Below are 20,077 nucleotides of genomic sequence, written 5' to 3'. Positions count from 1 at the left end.
AAATTTAATGTTTTCTCAGAAAAACAGCATATTGTTGACAGCCGTGCAATGATGTGGCATCGTCTTGGGCATTGGATAATGTAAACCAATGCTGAATACAGTTATACAGCATCAATACTAAACAAAACTAGTGTTGTTTTCTCGTAAAACAACCTATATAGCAGCATATCAATGCCAAACAAAAAAAAAAAAAGGAGATATTTTATGAGAAAACGATGCAAAAGACCCTCATGTATACAGCACCCTTTTTTCAAAAAAACATCTCTGAAGCAACAGCATCAATGCCAAACACCTACTAATAAATGCTCAGAATACAGCTCCAAGTTACAGTCAACAAGAAAGTCCAAGAGCAGTGGCAAGGAAAATAGCCCGTGAAGACCGAACTACTGATGATTTAGAGGCACGAGGAGAAAGAAAGTTGGGGTGAAACGTAATCTGATATCCTAATTCAAAGATTGAATTAGACTGTGGACACAAACGTCTACTGAATTATCAAACCTCTTTCCTCGTGCCTCTGGTTTTCTTCCACGTTTTTGTCCGAACCTTTTGATTGTTAGATTGAAGTTACACCGGTCTTTATTTGACACCAAGTTGCTAGATAGATAGTTGTCCTACCCTCTCATGTGCTGGTCTAACCGTCTAAGAACATCCTCTGTGAATCAGCGGACTCAAACTGAACCTCTTGTGAACCGATGAAGATGTTAAGTTATTAAAATTTAAAATTAATTAGTAATTACAGCCCTCTTATCTGCACTATTTTGAAAGATATCTTGTCGTATTTCAGATCCTATGTTGTTACCCAGAAAGAAAAAAGATCATATACTGCATGTTGTTTTTTGGAGATACCCAAAACTTTATGTAATCAGGAGCAAATCAATTTCCTACTCGAAAGCAAGTTGATCTGTTCATCAAAGGAACTGCCAGGAAAGGGTAGTCTTGTGTTGTTCATGTTGAAAAGGAACAGATTCTGGTTTCGGTCAAGCTGCCTTGGGCAGCTGGAGGTTCCTGTCTTTATCAGTTTTCACAAATTGCGTCCTTTATTACCCAATGGAAAAAAAGGTGGTTTAATAGGCCATATTTGTCCAGCAACGCAGGTAGGGGACGTGTAAGATCTCCGGTATTGTTGTTCATCTATCATGACATATTTGGCTGCCTAGCGCTGCACCCTTCTGGCTGCATTGTGATCTGTAGGGAGGGTTTCGTGTAGCAAGAAGCTCGCGAGCAGGTCAATCCAGCTCGGCTCTGCTTGAACGACGGGAGCTACCTCTTCTGCCCCCCGAAGAATGCTAGGCCGAGGCAAGTCCTCTATGTACACGGTTCTCATGGTGATGTCGTTGGCGCTAGCTAATCTGGACAGGGCATCGACCTCAATGTTCTCCGACCTTGTCCAGTGATCTTGTGAATTATCTACTATTTTCTTCAGAACTTCAATGGCAGAATGCCGTAAACACTAAACAGAGAGCATACGGAAGTAAAATTCCTTTTCACATAGGGACCAACCTACATGGATGGTGTAACAAATGTCTATCCAGCATGGACCATGTGACATCCCACATGGTCCCATTCTCTGTGAATTCCTACTTCAAACAAGAACTACATATCAAGCTCTCTCAAATGTAAACCTACAATCTTTGAATCCCAAAGCTACTGCCACTCTTTTACTTTTTTTTTTTGTCAAGCCCAAAGGCTAAAATCTTGTCACTCCCAAAGAAGGTTATGTCTATACTCAACATGAACAATGAATACTCTCAAGATTCATTTTACAACAGCGGATACATGTGGTTTCTACCCCAAGTCATGGACTCAAATACTCTCAAGATTCATTACCTGAGAGTGATCCACAAAGAGGTTCACCTGAAAATGCAGGCCATGGACAATGAATATTTAGAATAGCAATATAAAGACGCATAGATAACGCTGTTACAGGAAATAAAATACCAAATAAGAAAGAATAGCACCCTTGGTCCATATTGTTGAATAAACCACTCAGAGGTCTTTGAGTTGCATGCTTCAGTCATGGTCTTCTCAAGTCATTGGCAACCAATGATCTTCACAACAAAGTCTGTAAAGAGCAAATCAGGATATCAGCATCAATCATAAACATGTCTGATCCAGCTTCCAGCATCTTTCAGCCCTTCTGATCAGCAACTCAACATCTTCAACAATTTCTCTTAAAACAAAACAATGGTGACACCAGTAAATTAAGTTATAGCTTTTGGATATCTGAGGCCAACTATATTGTGAAACAAAGAGCACTTTCTTCAATGTGTTTATTGAGGCTGAAGTATCCATTATACAGTTTACTAAAATAGCATACATGCAGAATAAACAGAAAGATAAATATTGCTAAAGAAAGGACTCATAGTAAAAAGTGTTGAGAAAAATTTGAGGAAATAAAAAATGCTAAATTCAGTAACCAGTCCAGTCACTTGTTGCCTTAGCTTTTCTAAATCAAAGCTTTACAAAATGCTTTGATTTTCTACCATCTGACAGCTTAATTTTCCAATTATCTATTCAGTGATCCCTATATCACACGTTCGGTTGTTATTTGAGAATGTTGAAGCCAAAATCTAAATAGCATATGGGTTTATGACAGAAATAACTGTTTTCAATTTTAGCTATGTCAGTTGTCAATTAATTGTTATTTCTTTTTTCTGTTTTCAACTCAACTCAACAAAGACTTGCCTAACCATTTGGGTTCAGCTACATGAATCCTTTTCCACCATCTTTCCTTTGTCCTTCCCCTTGCTCTTTTAGGACCTTTCTTTCCATTTTAATCATTTTTTTTTTCATCTTATAACCTATTGGGCAACTCCTCTTCCTAGATGTGCCTGTTTCTACTTGGTGTTCAGTAGCACTGGACAAACCACCTATCTATGAAAGACTGCTGCTCAAAGATCGGCTATTCATTAGATTGTCTTCTAAAGACCACCTTTTAATGCTGAGAAAACATCTGACTTGTTCAGGGGTGATCTCACCTCTTCATTTGGTTAGAGGTGGTTTTATGATAAAATCTGATTAAATACCCTGCATGAGAATAGGAAATGACTTCAGTTGTCCCATTCAATCAAAACCCCAAATCGATCCCTTCACACTCCTCCATTGGAAAACAGGAACCACTCTCCTCCATGGATGACTAACAATGAACACCAGCTCCAGCTCCCTCCTCCATCTCTGCCTCTGAGCTCTGGCATCATCTGCAAGATGCATCCATCCTATCATCTTCCTTTTTCAGTTCATTCAATGTTATCAATGGATTGATTAGTCATCATAAAATTTGCATCACTAACTAGTTGTAGCGGTGGCTTGGGATCGAATCTCACCTGCACCTGGGTTGGAGATGGTATACCCCCGTCGTATAACCTTTCAAACATTAAAAAAATTTTAAAAAAAATAAAAAAAAAAAGCTAGTTAATTGGGACTCATGATGCAGTCATCTAGGGCATCCACGCATCAATTAGATCAAGTAGGCTAAATAATGACTAGTCAGCCTAATTGACCTAGTCAAGCTCATGGTTATTGGAAGGTTTTATTTTTCTTGTTTCTATCGCTATTATTTAAAATAATATCATATGTGCCTTTTTGTTATATTGTTATATGCACACAGTTACAGTCCTAAATGTTAAAAGGGATTGGCAAGGGATTGGCTTGATGCATTCCCTTTGATATGCCAATCAGTGAGATCCTTTACCGGGTCAAAACCTAGGCATGTTGGGGCAGTCCGAGAATTCACCTAAGTGGATAATCATAGTGACAGGATCAGCCCCTTTGTTAGAGTGCAGCACTGTTAGGCCCATTATGGGCTGAGAGGTTTTAATTTTAGGGATCCATGTGAGTAGAGAGTGCAGCACTGTACCTTGCAGCCGAGGGAGAAGTCCTCTCTTGTCGGGTAGTGTTTGATCATTATGGGCTGAGAGATTAAGTGTAAGGCCATTGAAGGTAATACCTGATGGGATAATCTTGCATTTGCCCACAGTCTTTGGGTTTTCACAAAATGGCTCGACCCAAGGACCATTTAGTGTAAATGTTAGGCCCAAGAGCCCATGTTGACAGACTCAAGGGTTCGTTGTGATTTATAGTGAATTCGGTCAGGCCTTGTAACAAAGGCTAGGCTGAACCCATGTGGTTGATGTGTAGATCAATTCTAGGGTCCCACGCCATACAAAGAGAACCAAACTAGCCAACACTTAATGGGCCTAAAGCCCATTTCAAACTGGGCTTAAATGCTTTAATTAAATTGGGCTAATTTTGGATTTATAATCTGACTGGGATTAACAGTTGAATAAGATAGGTCTTATCAACTTGAGAGTTCAGATCTAAATACAAGATTGCCTAAAGCCCATTTCGAACTGGACTTAAATGCTTTAATTAAATTGGGCTAATTTTGGATTTATAATCTGACTGGGATTAGCAGTTGAATAAGATAGGTCTTATCAACTTGAGAGTTCAGATCTAAATACAAGATTTAGATTAGAAAATCTCATTCCTAATTAGATTAGGAAGCTAATCCTGAATGGATTATAAATAGGGGCAAAATCCACAATGAGAACACAGTCCTCTCTGTAGTCTCTTCTCTCCCTCAGTTCTTGGCACCATCCCAATTCGATCTCCACCTGCTAAAGCATCAAGAAGTGTTCTTGATATTGTTTTTTGGTGAAGAAACAATTAGAAGTTGTGCTTACATCACCCTATTCAATTTTTGGTGAAGAATCTCAGGTTCTTGCTGAAGAACCATTCCTATTGATCCTGCCTCAACATTCGTTGTGCCATTTTCAATTGAAAAGGATTTAGTGTCCTCTTTGGGCGTGAACACCTACGTTAGTAATTTCTTTTAATTCTATATCAAGTATTTCCTTCTCCCTTCCTTTGGTTTCAAATCCGGTATGGTTTTGCTTCAAGAATGATCATTAAAAATGCAGTTTTCTAAAATAAGGAATGCGATTCCCAAATGAGAGAGAAATTTTTGAAATTTCGCCCAACCTTCCTGCAAGATTCGGCCATTCATATGATAGATCTCTCATCCCTTCACCATGTTGATTGTTGAAAAACCTAAGTGGTAAGCCTTGTAATCTACCACCTCACCCATGAAATTCCTAGCTATGGCTGCAACTGAGCACATCCCATTACTTAGCTGGGACGCATCAAAATTTATTTTGATAATACCAAGTTTTGGAGTTTGCCACAACATATTTACACACCTTATGGGAATCAACACCCTTAGGCTTCATATTGGTTTCATAATATTCCATAAAGGCCAAAACAGCTCTTTCAATCACCACTTGAATAGGGGTTGACACATTATTAAAAGATTTTTTGTTTCTATTTTTCTAGATATACCATAATGAGAATGCACACTTTTCTCTTTCATTGTTTCCTCCACTTGAATTTTTCTTGCCAATTTTTAGCCATCATTCCTCCAAGGACAAGCTAATGCTTGTAAGACCCTCCAAAATGGGATTCATTACATCCCAAATTTGATTAGCAACTATACAATTCTTAAAAATATGATCCATATCCTTGTTATCTCCATAAAAATTACACTTTCCATCCACACTTAAACCACTATTTTGCAGGAGCATTTTTGTTGGGAGTCTTTTATTAAGAAGGAGATAGAGAAAAGTTTTCAATTTTGGGGGACGATTTACCTTTAAAATAATTGAGTTCCACTTTGAGTTCAAATCTTCATGAAGAGACAAGCTACATTTTAATTTATATGTAGACTTAATTGAGAATTTCCCGTTACAACTAAGTCTCCAAACTAATTTATCTTCTTTTGAGTTTAAGGGGATAAAGATTGATTTTATTTTCCCCCAAATATTCACAGGAACCAAACTACAAATTTTATTTTCTATCCACATACCCCTATTCACCAATAACCTCACTAAGTAGGAGATTATCATTTCAATCCTATCAGGTGGAATAATTTGGTCCAAAGAGGCATTGCCAACCCATATATCTCTCCCCTTAAGGATACATCTCCAAGTCCATGATATACATTTCCTTTCCTTAACATTCCAAAAGTCCTCTTTCTGAAGATACTTTGCTTTAATAATTTTAACCCAAAGGTTATCTCTGTTTACTAATATTTCCCAACCCAACTTTTCTAAGTTAGCCTCATTAACCCATTGAAGGTTTTTTAGCCCCTAACCACCCCAACATTTTGGGGTACACACTTTGTTCCAACCAATCAAATGAACTAGTTTTTTTCACTAGAATTTGTCCATAAGAAGTTCCTTTGGCTTTTATCAATTTCATCTATGATATTTTGGGGAAGCTTGAAAGAGCTCATCTTGTATTCGTTGTAGCATTCAGAAGGGTCATTCTACCTGCCAAGGATAAAGTGTTTTTTTTCCAACTTGCCAGTTTGTTATTTACCCTTTCCTTGAAATTCAAGAATATGTTCTTCGAAACTCTACTATTTATTATGGGGGCTCCCAAATAAATATCAGACTTTGCTTGGATTGGGATCCTCAAAATTTTTGCTAAATTTTTTGGAATCTTAATAGTGTATGTTTCGAAAATGGAGCATAGATTTTGAAAAGTTTGGGCACTGGCCAGAAGCCGTAGCAAATTTATTGAGAATGTCTTTTATTTCAAACATCATGTAATTGATGTCTCAGTGAAAATCTAGTCATCTGCAAACTTTAAAATTGGTATTTTTGGACTTCCTTTGGCAACCTTACAACCAATTGGGTTATTCTTACCTAGAGATTCTTTTTCAAGCTTCTTTGCTAACGCTTCAGCGCAAAGAACAAAAATATAGAGGGATAGAGGATCCCTCTATCTGATCCCTCTAGAAGGGGTAAATTCCTTAAAGGGGCTTCCATTTATTAAAATTTGATATGATACCTTCTTTATACATTCCATAACCCAACTAATCCATTTCCCATGAAATCCAAATTTCCTCAAGAGTTTTTCAATGAATTCTCATTCTTATCATATGCTTTTTCCATGTCAATTTTGCAAGCAAACATACCAGTTTTTCCTTTCTTGTTTCTCATTGTATGTAACACTTCATGAGCAATAAGAATGTTGTCATTTATGTGCCTGTTTGGCACAAAGGCACTTTGGTAGGGAGATATAATATTATCTAAAAAAGGTTTAATTCTGTTAATAAGGATTTTTAAAATAATTTTGTAGATGACATTGCATAAACTTATGGGCCAACAATTATTTACATTTCCTGGGTTCCCATTTTTTGGGATGAGGGTTATAAATGTTTTGTTCAATATTCGACACAATTTTCCAAAATGGAAGAAAGCCCTTACAGCTTTACAAATGAAATCTTTTGTGATATCCCAAAAGTTTTTGAAAAATAAGGCATTAAGACCATTCGGACCAGGAGCTTTAAGGTCTTTGATTGATTTAAGAGCCTCAACAATTTTTTCATCAGTGACCTCCCTAATAATTGTTTTGTTTTGATCCTCAGTTATACATGTATTGATCTCCTTAATAAACTCCTCAATTCCTCTTGTCCCTTCTGTTTGAAATCTTTGCTTAAATTTCTCATAAAAGACACATGATATCCCCTCTTGATCTTCTATTCATTCACCCTCGTCATTTTTAATAATAGTAATTTTATTTCTAGATTTTATTATGGTCGCTGAAGTGTGGAAAATTTTATTATTTTTATCCCCAAGCTTAACCCACTTGAAGCATCCAAGATTTGTTTGAAATTAATTCAGTTATGCTAACATGAACAAGTCTATCATTAGAAAACATTATATAGAGGTTACATAAATTTTTTCCCCATAAGATCCAAAGACCCCCAACAAAACCAACAGAATCAACAAGAAAAAAATTTCAAACTTCAAAGACTTCACTATCTTTCTTGCACAAACTGGGTTGACTCTAGTTTCCAGCAAAAAAATAACACCAAACTTGTGAATGCGGTTCATATCTAAAATTTGTCTTTGGAATCGTGGTCTGCCCGCATCCCTAATGTTCCAGCTAAGTAGTTTAATTGTTCACCTTGGTACTATTTGAACCCATATTGTCCCATCCAAGAAGATCATGAACATTCTCATAACCTTCCCCATGTTGGTTCTTCTTAATCTTCATTTTTTCATTTGGTTCCATAGTCTCATTTTGGAGTGGCTCCATCCAATCTTCCTCCATATCATCCTCCTCTTCATCATCTCCTTCCCCAATTTCTTCATTCCCTAAGTCTTCCTCCTTGTCATCTAGCCAATTTTTATTCTGGTTACCTTCTTTCATTTCCTAAAAATCAACATCATAAACATTAACATTTTCTTTGTCCTTCATTAAAACTTTCATTTTACAAAGAAAATTATTTGTCTCAATACAGTTTGCCCCTTTGATATCTTTTTGTACCTTTTTTTTAACCCATCATTTTTGTTGAATATTTGTGGCAGGTTCAATGGTGGCATGCCTAGAATTTATGAATTTGGTCTTAGCAACTCCATTAGTATAGTCCAAACATAGTTCCGATTGGGGAATTTTCACTTGATTTCGAAAAATTCGCTTATTGGTCCAAGGCTTTTCCCTGTTGCGTTCATAACCCCTTGGGATGCCAGCTCTCATATTACTTGGAGCTTTTTTATGGAAGTTAATATTTTTTCCTGCGGTTGACAGTAACTGATCCATCCTGATTATTGACATTTTGCTTGGCTTTTGGACATTCATAGGCTTTGTGACCTCACCAACCACAATTGATACAAAGGTCAAAAAAGTTTTCATAGAATACATTGATACTATTTCGTTCTTCCTCTGAAGTGAGGAGGATTTCAAGAATGAAAGGTTTGGTGAGGTTCACTCTCATGCAAATCCTTAGATACAATGTACGTGACATTTTGATGGTATCATCATCAAGTTTTAACACTTCCCCTACTTTCTGAAGAATAACCTCCAGGCCGTCTCTTGACCAACACTCTATAGGTAATCCAAGCAGTCTTACCCAGATATCAGCTGACTCAAGTTTAGCTTTCAATGGATTGAAACCAGGTTTCCAAGGAACTAAAACTAAGTACTTACCATTCACCATCCAGGGGCTGTTCTTTAGAACTTTGTCATAGTCATGCTGCGAAGAGAAAATTATGAGAAAAAAGTCAGTACCAATCATTTGAGTGTCAGTTTTGTTGTCCACTTGCCAGTCTCTTGCTTTGTCAAGGAAGGCCTTGAGAAGTTCCAGATCCCCTAGGATCTTTGCATATAGACTTAAAGTCCATCTCTCTTCAAAGATTGTTGCATTCTTTGAAAACAAAGATTGTTGCTCTCCATTTCAACATATTTGGCTTTTCTTGTTTTGTTTACAAAAAACTAAACTAAATACTCTATATCATCTTCTCATATACATCCTCCTTTTTTCTCTCCAAAGTCTGAAATAAAAGTTACCACTTCTCTAAAAAAATTGAAAGAAAAACTCTATATCATCTTTTTATTGCATTATTTGTAGTTTATTTTGATTTATATTGCATCACCATCTAACAGTGCTCATGGTTCGGTTAACCGAAATGTGGGCTTATTTTTGAAACCAAACTGGTACTACCGATCTTTGGAAAATCAATAACCAAAGCCGACCGGCTAACCGTTTGATAAGTTAAGTTTATTGGTTTTTTAGTTTTTTTAAGTTTATAATATATTATAAATAAATATATAAATATATAAATATATAATAAAAAACTTGAAATACATATAAAGTATTCTATTATAAATAATATAGAATATATTTATATATTACAAATATATATTTATATATAATGCATATATATTAATTTATAATATATGGATAATATAAAATATATAATATACATATAATGTATACTACTTTAAAAAGTATGAATAGCCTCAAGAATATTTCTGTAATTTTGTGATGGCAACCTCTATATTTAAATTTATTGATAAAAAATAAGGGCAAATAGGGTAATTAGTTATTGATATTAAATGAGTTAAAAAGAATTAATTTTAAGATATTCAATGCATTAATTCAACTATCTCTCATTAAATCCAACATTTAAGGTATTGATTTGCATTCACCTTCATTGAATCATATATTTAAGGCTTCTTTGTTTCTTCTCTTCATTAAATTCTATAATTAAATACATACATAATAAATTAATAATTCAATAACATAAATACTTATACTTTTGAAATCTATCTCAAAAAATAGTGTTTTCATCTAGGTGGTGGTATGAAATTAAACCATTTGAATCAAATGGGCCAATCCATGTTGCCACAATTAAATAATAAAATTCAAAAATATATAAAATACAAAAAATATATAAATTAATAAAACTGGGAGTGTTTTTAACATCATATATTTGACATATTAAACAATAATAAGTATGATAAACAATGTTTTAAAAATCAATCCAGAGGCCAACCTACTTTTGCCTTTGGATCATAGGTTACCATCTCGACTGTCAAGGTCAATGAGTCAAACAGCTCTATGTCAATACTATGTGCATGTGTGTGTGTGTGTGTACAAATACATATTTTATCAATAAATAGTATAATTATGTTATACATATATCATAGTTTTGTTTTACATATATTACATATAATATATGTAATATGTTTCATTTATTTATATTCTTAATTCTATTTTGAATTTTTTATTTATAAAAAATACTCAAAATTACAATTTGGGGCCAAAAGGGGTTTTTTCGTGAAAATAGCAAGGCAAGGCACATAATTTCCTTGGGACATATAGATCTTGAAAATTTATTTAAAATACAAAAAAAAAAATATAACCCCAATCGAACATCAGAGTGCAAAGTTATGACTTCCAAAAGTTTTCACATCATTAAGTGTGCAACCTGCGACTTGGTTACTAGGTTTGACGGTTTCTAACCAAAAGGGGAGTTTTGACAGAACCAAAACTAGAATCAAAGCCAAGTAACGATTTCAACGGTTCAATCGGCTAGGTCAACAACAAGTTGAAAACATTGATGATAAATAAGAAATGTTTTTATTTATGATGGAAATGAAATGTAAAATTTAAAACCAATTGGAAGTAAAACTATTTTCCTATTATCTCTCATTAAATCTCATATCTAATGTATATTCTCTTATTAAATCCTATATTTAAGATATATTTTTCTCATCATGAAATTGTACTAATTAAATACACAACATTTAACAAATATTTTGAAAAATAATTTGAAAGCAAAACCATTTTCTTCCCTCTCGTTGGTGGGTAAGCAATTCAACCATTTAGGGTAAAATCCGTTAATAAATAATGTCATAATTAAATAATAAAAAATAAAATAAATAATATTATATATTTATTATACTGAGCAAAACTAAGTATGAAATGCAAGAAGTATTTTTGTAAATGATGAAAATGGAATGCCAAAATTAAAATCAACCTAAAAATGAAATGATGTCATAGTCAAATAATAAAATTTTTAAAAATAAAAATACAAAGAATCACAAAAATAAATATTATACATAAGACATAATGTTATATATTTATAAAAAAATAAAAAATTAGATATATATAATATTATACATTCATTATATTGAATAAGAATAAATTTTATACATAAAATATAATTTTATCAATAATGGAAACATAGTACAAAATTTAATATCAACCTAGAAATCAAACTATTTTTCTTTTTGGGTCATGGGTTAGTGGTTTGGGTCAAATGGATTAATTGATAATATAATAATTAAACAATAAATATTTAAAAAATAATAAAAAGTACAAGTAATCAAAAGAATATATAAAAATTATATATTACTTATGTCAAACAAAAATTAAGTGTGATAAGTAAAAATTATTTATAGAGTGTAGACGAAATATATAATTTAAAATTGATCCAAAAGCAAATCTATTTTCTTATTTAAATGGTGGGTCAATGATCTAACTTTTCAAAGAAATTCATGATGTCATAATTAAATAATAAATATTTAAAAAATATAGAACACAAAAGATAAAAAAGTATAGAGTTTTGTCAAAGACAATTTGAAACATTTCTAATGTTATGTAATCATCATATTAAATAAAAATAATTGTTAAAAAATAATTTATTTTTGTTTAAGACAGAAATGGAATACAAAATTTAGTAGTAGTTGTAGTAGTAGTAGTAGCAGCAGCTACTACTACTACTACTACTACTAATAATAATAATAATAATAATAATAATAATAATAATAATAATAATAATTGTTATTGTAATTTAAAATTTCTGCCAGTGCACATTTAGTACAAGTATTTAAGTTTATTGTTAACCGTATTGTTCCTTTTATTAATTTTCAATTTATATCCTAACTATGATATATCTAAAATTTAAATAATTAATATGAAAAAATTTATATGTTCAACACACATGCTTAATTACTAGTATATAGAAATATATGTATACCGGTTGGTTCGGTTAACCAAAACCAAACCCGAACCTTCAGTTTTTTAAAAACATCAAACTGATTGGTTCAATTAACCAAATTTTTCATTTCAGTCTCATCGATTTGGTTTTTTTTTCGTTTTTTCTTCCTTACCCCTATCAGTATCATAAATTTAGAACATATACATTTTGTGGTTGAGTGGTCAACACCTAGGCACTGACTAGTCATTGCATCACCTTGGGAGGCCAAAACAACTGATCATCACCCCCTACATTGACAACACTAAATTAATTAATATGAGGTGCGTTTCAAGTTATGTTTGTAAATCTTGATCAATGGTATGAATGGGAGTTTGTGCCTGTATTCTGTAATACTACATGTGAATCCATTCTGGATATGTTTATGGTTGTTGAATGAGATATTTTTCTATTAATATTCTGATTTTGGGGTTTTTTGATCTATTCATTTCAAAGATCCACATTGCATGTTCTTTTTTGTGATATCTGCTTGTGAATCTCAACTAAGCATACCTTCTGCTAGGGTTTTTTGTCTTAATATTATTTATTGTAGTTATCCACCTATGCATGTAGAAGAAAGATGACCAACTTGTGAATCTCAAGTGAGGTTATCTTCCCATGGTATTTTGATGCATTTTATGTGATGATAGGGTTGTTTCCTTTTGTTGTTTTTGCCCTATCCTCTTGTACATCCCTCCTTTCTTTTTGAATGAAATTACCTTTAAAAAAAATTGCGTATGAAGAATACAGTGCTTATTCGTCCTTCTTTAATGAGGGTGTGCCCCTATTAGTTCTTTTTTTTTTTTTAATTTCCTTACACCTTTACATTATTTTTTCTATCAATAAAATATTTTCAGTTACTATTCAAAATAAAAGATAAGTGGCAACTTTAATTAAAATTGATTTCAGAAGTTACCACGTAGAAACTTAAGCCCCGTAGGCTCTATCTCTACAACCAGAAACTGGGATGTTAGAATCGTTGAATTCCACTGCAAATTGAGGTTTGGCTTTCAGGTCACCATTTTTTATCAAATGTATAAATGTTAAAAGAGTTTCTTTAGGAAGTGCAAGTGAGCCCACAAAGCTCAATAAAGTTAAACCCCAAATCCTTGCATTCCTATGAATACGTTTCGGCTGTATTTGGTTTGAAGGAAAAAGTAGGGAAAGGAAGGAAAATATAAGGAAACCTTTACAAATCTCGCATAGGTTTTCTTATGTTTCCCTTCCTTTCCCTACCTTTTCCTTTAAACCAATCATAGCCTTAAGGAAAAGTAGACTTCCTTTTGTATTATTAGGAAGTAGAGGGACACAAGTTCCATTCCTTACATACCTTTACATATTGTTTGAAATCAGACAGTCATCTGTGAAAAAAATGTTCAACAATCTCCAGTACTCATGTATAAATTGTGTTTGTGAACCATGTTAGCTACTTTGATTAATTTTTTTGGCATCAAACTTTGTGAGCTTCCATTAAACTTCAAGCAACCAATAATAAACTTTACATATCCTCCTGCACTAGACATAAAATGAGTTCATGCTACCAGGATCATCAAACAACCGAACAAAAAAAAAAAAAAGAGGAAAGATAGTTGAGCAATATGTAGTGGGTGAAGAGACAATAGTTGAACAACCACTGGAGAAATGAAGAGACTTGAAGAACAATTTTGCTCATAAGAGTATAAAATTTCTCCGTGATTTTCTTTGTCTAACTAACTGACTAAAGAGTTCACATTTAACTTGTGAGTAATCACACTAGGGTCGATGCTGGGCATTTCTACCGTGGACCAAGAAAAAACATCTAAATTATTGGTCGACACACACGTGCCACTTGCCGTTGGCCTTCTTCACCAGCATAGGTTTGGCGACCCAGCTCGGGTAATGGATCTCCTAGACGAAGTCTGTGACGAGGAGCTTCCTGACCTCCTCATCGACTACCCTCCACCGCTCTAGGGCGAGGTTGCGTTTTCTTTGTCTAATTAGCCTAGCTAAAGGGTTTACATTTAACTTGTGAGCAATCACACTAGGGTCGATGCCAGGCATTTCTACCATAGATAACTTGTGAGTAATCCCCTCACCCCGATGGGTAGATCGATGGACATTCTTATCGGCCTTGTGCTAGTTCTGGTTCTAGTTCTGCCCTTTGTACTGACCTATGTGCTTTGGTGGAATCTGTTGTTGGCTTGGCTACAATGGTGGAATCGGCTGCTGGTATTGTTGGTAGAAATAATATTGTTGAAACTACTAGATTTGGTGGATCTGCATCATCCTGACACTCTGAACGAGGTCGTCGAACTGAGAATGCCCGACCCCAGGAGGGGTCATAGAGGGCTTTGAAAATGTGGTGTTCACTTGGGGCAACAGGACATTTACCTGTTGGGTTGTCTGAGGCACTGATGGAGAGGGGATCCCTAAAGCAATAAGGGGAATGGTAAACTGCCCAATTGTTATTGAGGGGCCTTGAGGGAGTGATATTTAATGAACTTGCCCCCTAGTGACGTTCATGTCAATTCCCTTACCGGTGTTGCTGGAAGGATCAGAGGATCATTTCTGATTGTGCGTGATCTAGAAGCTCCTAGCTAGAAGATGACCTGGACCTTAGTTGCTTGGCGAGCTGGATCAAGCTGCAAGACAGAGGATCAGAGACCCGGGGTGGCTAACCCAATGAGGTCACTTCGATGCTTAAGTCAATACTATATTATGGTTGCAATCTGAAAATTTGAGTGTTAGAATGCTAGTGAGCAAGTAATAGCGCGTATCTAAGTCTTGGGGGTTGATGCCCTTATATAGCTGGGATATTGTAGGTCTTCAAAACGTTCCCGGAATCTTTGGCTCATGACGTTGGGATCCATTTCATTTTAGTAGGAGAGTAACACATTAATAAATGAGGTTTATCATTTCCTTCTGATTCAGACGGAGAGAAGATAAGGTCTAGGTTACGCGATGTGATCCTAGGAGGTTCAAAGATAACCGGCGACCTTCTAGGTTCGGTTACGTGACATCTTGGCATGTGTGGGTACCAAGGTGCTCTGGCACCGTGGTGCTTTGGTTCCGAGGTGCTTTGGTTCCAAAGTGACCACTTTCCTAAGGTCCTATGATCTGCTATCGTGGCATCACACATTGATCTGTCGTCTGGCAAGCAGGCCACATCCGCGTGCCCCTTACTTATTAGGTGGGGCCAAATCACCCCTTATCAATTTCGATCAGAATTAGAAGAGAATCGTAACACCATATCCTTGATAACCTGAATCCTTTCAAGTCATGGGCCCCCAGTTCAAGTCAGTCCCTCAGCAATCCCCCTTCATCTTCCTATGTACCATCAACACCATCTCCCTCAATGGACCCGATTGACTGACGGAGTACCTGGATGTGCCTATGAGATAGGGATTTGGAAACCCTAAATAAATTCTAATAGTTAGTTGCAACCTAGGCCACCCTGTACTTGTTCGATCCCATTGGAGTCAACTCATTTAGACCCCTCAGCAGCTCATTCATGTCCGAAACCACACCTCCCATCTCCAACCATGCCACCTCTCTCCAAGCATAGTTCTTCGGAAAGTCCCACCCCACCGACCATATCCCTCTCCACAACCCTCCCCCCATTCCCCCTTCCAGCTTCTCTGCGATCCTTCTTGCTCTCATTGACCCCTTGTAATATCCTCTCGAAGCTCAGAAATTTGGCACTCAGTTCATTAGTGAGTGGGAGAGTGATATTAGGGTTCCCCATTGCCGCACCAAGAAGGCTTCACCTAGTACTAGCACCAACAAGGAGACTGTTAGGAACAACAATAGAAACGACCTAGAATATGCAACCCGGTGCCGATGGGGAGACTGTCATGAGCTGTGTTTTGTTTTCTTTTGATATTTTGAAAAATTTTAAGTTGTACATGTCATTGTGTGATATGATAACTGATGAATCGTTAAAGTAGGGACCAAATTGAGAGTTTTTGAAAGTTTGGATACTGTAGTGACATGTTTAAAAATTTGAGTACTAACTTGACACTACCCCAAATTAAGTTTAGGGTACTAAAATGAAATTTTCCCTTTAGATAATTAGATATCCCCTAAGAAGCAATGTTCAATTCAAACTTCAAACTGCAAAATTAAACTGAATAAAATCAAATTTGCAATGTGGTTTGTTTTGCACCTAAAAAAGGTTTGGTTTATGGTTTGTGGTTTTAGTTAATTAATTTCGTGGATTTTATAAATCAAACTAAACCGTAATTATAAATCAAATTTTATTTATATATATGCAATATAAGTATATAAATAAAAATGCAGGTAACCATTTGAGTTTATTGTCATCTAGTATAGACACGAATTAGGTCATTTGACACTAGGGCTATGGATCACAGGGTTTCAACACACTCTTTCATGATACCCATCGACCTACAACTAAGGAAAGATAGTTGAGCAATATGTAGTGGGTGAAGAGACAATAGTTGAACAACCACTGGAGAAATGAAGAGACTTGAAGAACAATTTTGCTCTTAAGAGTATAAAATTTCTCCGTGATTTTCTTTGTCTAACTAACTGACTAAAGAGTTCACATTTAACTTGTGAGTAATCACACTAGGGTCGATGCTGGGCATTTCTACCGTGGACCAAGAAAAAACATCTAAATTATTGGTCGACACACACGTGCCACTTGCCGTTGGCCTTCTTCACCAGCATAGGTTTGGCGACCCAGCTCGGGTAATGGACCTCCTAGACGAAGTCTGTGACGAGGAGCTTCCTGACCTCCTCATCGACTACCCTCCACCGCTCTAGGGCGAGGTTGCATTTTCTTTGTCTAATTAGCCTAGCTAAAGGGTTTACATTTAACTTGTGAGCAATCACACTAGGGTCGATGCCAGGCATTTCTACCATAGATAACTTGTGAGTAATCCCCTCACCCCGATGGGTAGATCGGTGGACATTCTTATGGGCCTTGTGCTAGTTCTGGTTCTAGTTCTGCCCTTTGTACTGACCTATGTGCTTTGGTGGAATCTGTTGTTGGCTTGGCTACAATGGTGGAATCAGCTGCTGGTATTGTTGGTAGAAATAATATTGTTGAAACTACTAGAATTGGTGGATCTGCATCGTCCTGACACTCTGAATGAGGTCGTCGAACTGAGAATGCCCAACCCCAGGAGGGGTCATAGAGGGCTTTGAAAATGTGGTGTTCACTTGGGGCAACAGGACATTTATCTGTTGGGTTGTCTGAGGCACTAATGGAGAGGGGATCCCTAAAGCAATCAGGGGAATGGTAAACTACCCAATTGTTATTGAGGGGCCTTGAGGGAGTGACATTTAATGAACTTGCCCCCTAGTGACGTTCATGTCAATTCCCTTACCGGTGTTGCTGGAAGGATCAGATGATCATTTCTAATTGTGCGCGATCTAGAAGCTCCTAGCTAGAAGATGACCTGGACCTTAGTTGCTTGGTGAGCTGGATCAAGCTACAAGACAGAGGATCAGAGACTCGGGGTGGCTAACCCAATGAGGTCACTCCGATGCTTAAGTCAATACTATATTATGGTTGCAATCTGAAAACTTGAGTGTTAGAATGCTAGTGAGCAAGTAATAGCGCGTACCTAAGTCTTGGGGGTTGATGCCCTTATATAGCTGGGATATTGTAGGTCTTCAAAACGTTCCCGGAATCTTTGGCTCATGACGTTGGGATCCATTCCATTTTAGTAGGAGAGTAACACATTAATAAATGAAGTTTGTCATTTCCTTCCGATTCAGACGGAGAGAAGATAAGGTCTAGGTTACGCGATGTGATCCTAGGAGTTTCGAAGATAACCGGCGACCTTCTAGGTTCGGTTACGTGACATCTTGGTATGTGTGGGTACCAAGGTGCTCTAGCACCGTGGTGCTTTGGTTTCGAAGTGACCACTTTCCTGAGGTCCTATGATCTGCTATCGTGGCATCACACACTGATCTGTCGTCTGGCAAGCAGGCTACATCCACGTGCCCCTTACTTATTAGGTGGGGCCAAATCACCCCTTATCAATTTCAATCAGAATTAGAAGAGAATCGTAACACCATATCCTTGATAACCTGAACCCTTTCAAGTCATGGGCCCCCAGTTCAAGTCAGTCCCTCAGCAATCCCCCTTCATCTTCCTATGTACCATCAACACCATCTCCCTCAATGGACCCGATTGACTGACGGAGTACCTGGATGTGCCTATGAGATAGGGATTTGGAAACCCTAAACAAACTCTAATAGTTAGTTGCAACCTAGGCCACCCTGTACTTGTCCGATCCCATCGAGTCAACTCATTTAGACCCCTCAGCAGCTCATTCATGTCCGAAACCACACCTCCCATTCCAACCATGCCACCTCTCTCCAAGCATAGTTCTTCGGAAAGTCCCACCCCACCGACCATATCCCTCTCCACAACCCTCCCCCCATTCCCCCTTCCAACTTCTCTGCGATCCTTCTTGCTCTCATTGACCCCTTGTAATATCCTCTCGAAGCTCAGAAGTTTGGCACTCAGTTCATTAGTGAGTGGGAGAGTGATATTAGGGTTCCCCATTGCCACACCAAGAAGGCTTCACCTAGTACTAGCACCAACAAGGAGACTGTTAGGAACAACAATAGAAACGACCTAGAATATGCAACCCGGCGCCGATGGGGAGACTGTCATGAGCTGTGTTTTTTTTTCTTTTGATATTTTGAAAAATTTTAAGTTGTACATGTCATTGTGTGATATGATAATTGATGGATCGTTAAAGTAGGGACCAAATTGATAGTTTTTGAAAGTTTGGATACTGTAGTGACATGTTTAAAAATTCGAGTACTAACTTGACACTACCCCAAATTAAGTTTAGGGTATTAAAATGGAATTTTCCCTTTAGATAATTAGATATCCCCTAAGAAGCAATGTTCAATTCAAACTTCAAACTGCAAAATTAAACTGAATCAAATCAAATTTGCAATGTGGTTTGTTTCGCACCTAAAAAAGATTTGGTTTATGATTCGTGGTTTTAGTTAATTAATTTCGTGGATTTTATAAATCAAACTAAACCGTAAATTATAAATCAAATTTTATTTATATATATGCAATATAAGTATATAAATAAAAATGCAAGTAACCATTTGAGTTTATTGTCATCTAGTATAGACACGAATTAGGTCATTTGACACTAGGGCTATGGATCACATGGTTTCAACACTCTCTTTCATGATGGGACCTCCACTCCCATATCTCTCTCATTGGGACCACATCCTTAAATGATAATATCACACTCACAAGTGTCTTTCGTGTTCTAGTTTTCAAGTTTAATTTGTCATCAGTCAACAAAATTACTAACTCCTGCACTTTTTATCCTAACCATTGTGTGTTTGAGGACTTGGATACAGAGATGGTGATTGGACTAGGTAAAGAACGGGGTGGATTATATTACTTCATGTCAGAACCAAAACCCCCAAATATATCTTTATTATCCTCTTCTAGTAATTTTGATGTATGGCATTGACTTTAAGGCCATCCGTTTGATGAACGATTAAAGAAAATTAAAAATATTTTTTCACAATTACCTTTCACTTCCAATGTTTCACACCATTGTGACATTTTCCCCTTAGACAAGCAAACACGCTCCCCTTTCACCTGTTATTTCCTCTCTCTATCATTGATGACTTTACGAGATGCACTTGGGTCTTTCTCATGCGACTAAAATCTGATGTGCATGATTTGTTATGTTATTTTCATGCTTATGTACAAACCGAATTCCATGCATCCATTCAAGTAATTCTTCTGC

The 20,077-nt window shown here is 36.2% G+C and overlaps 1 pseudogene; it reads right to left on the bottom strand.

The window, feature by feature from the left end:
* Window positions 1-1,803: 1,803 nt before the first annotated feature.
* LOC148875573 (protein HEAT-STRESS-ASSOCIATED 32-like) lies at window positions 1,804-18,852 on the bottom strand (annotated as a pseudogene).
* Window positions 18,853-20,077: the final 1,225 nt, after the last annotated feature.

The sequence above is a fragment of the Nelumbo lutea genome, chromosome 1 (assembly GCF_056320005.1).
Source record: "Nelumbo lutea isolate HS-2025 chromosome 1, American lotus-T2T, whole genome shotgun sequence".
Classification (NCBI taxonomy): Eukaryota; Viridiplantae; Streptophyta; class Magnoliopsida; order Proteales; family Nelumbonaceae; genus Nelumbo; species Nelumbo lutea.
Note: the sequence above shows the minus strand (reverse complement) of the source record. Positions and strands in the feature narration are given on the sequence as shown.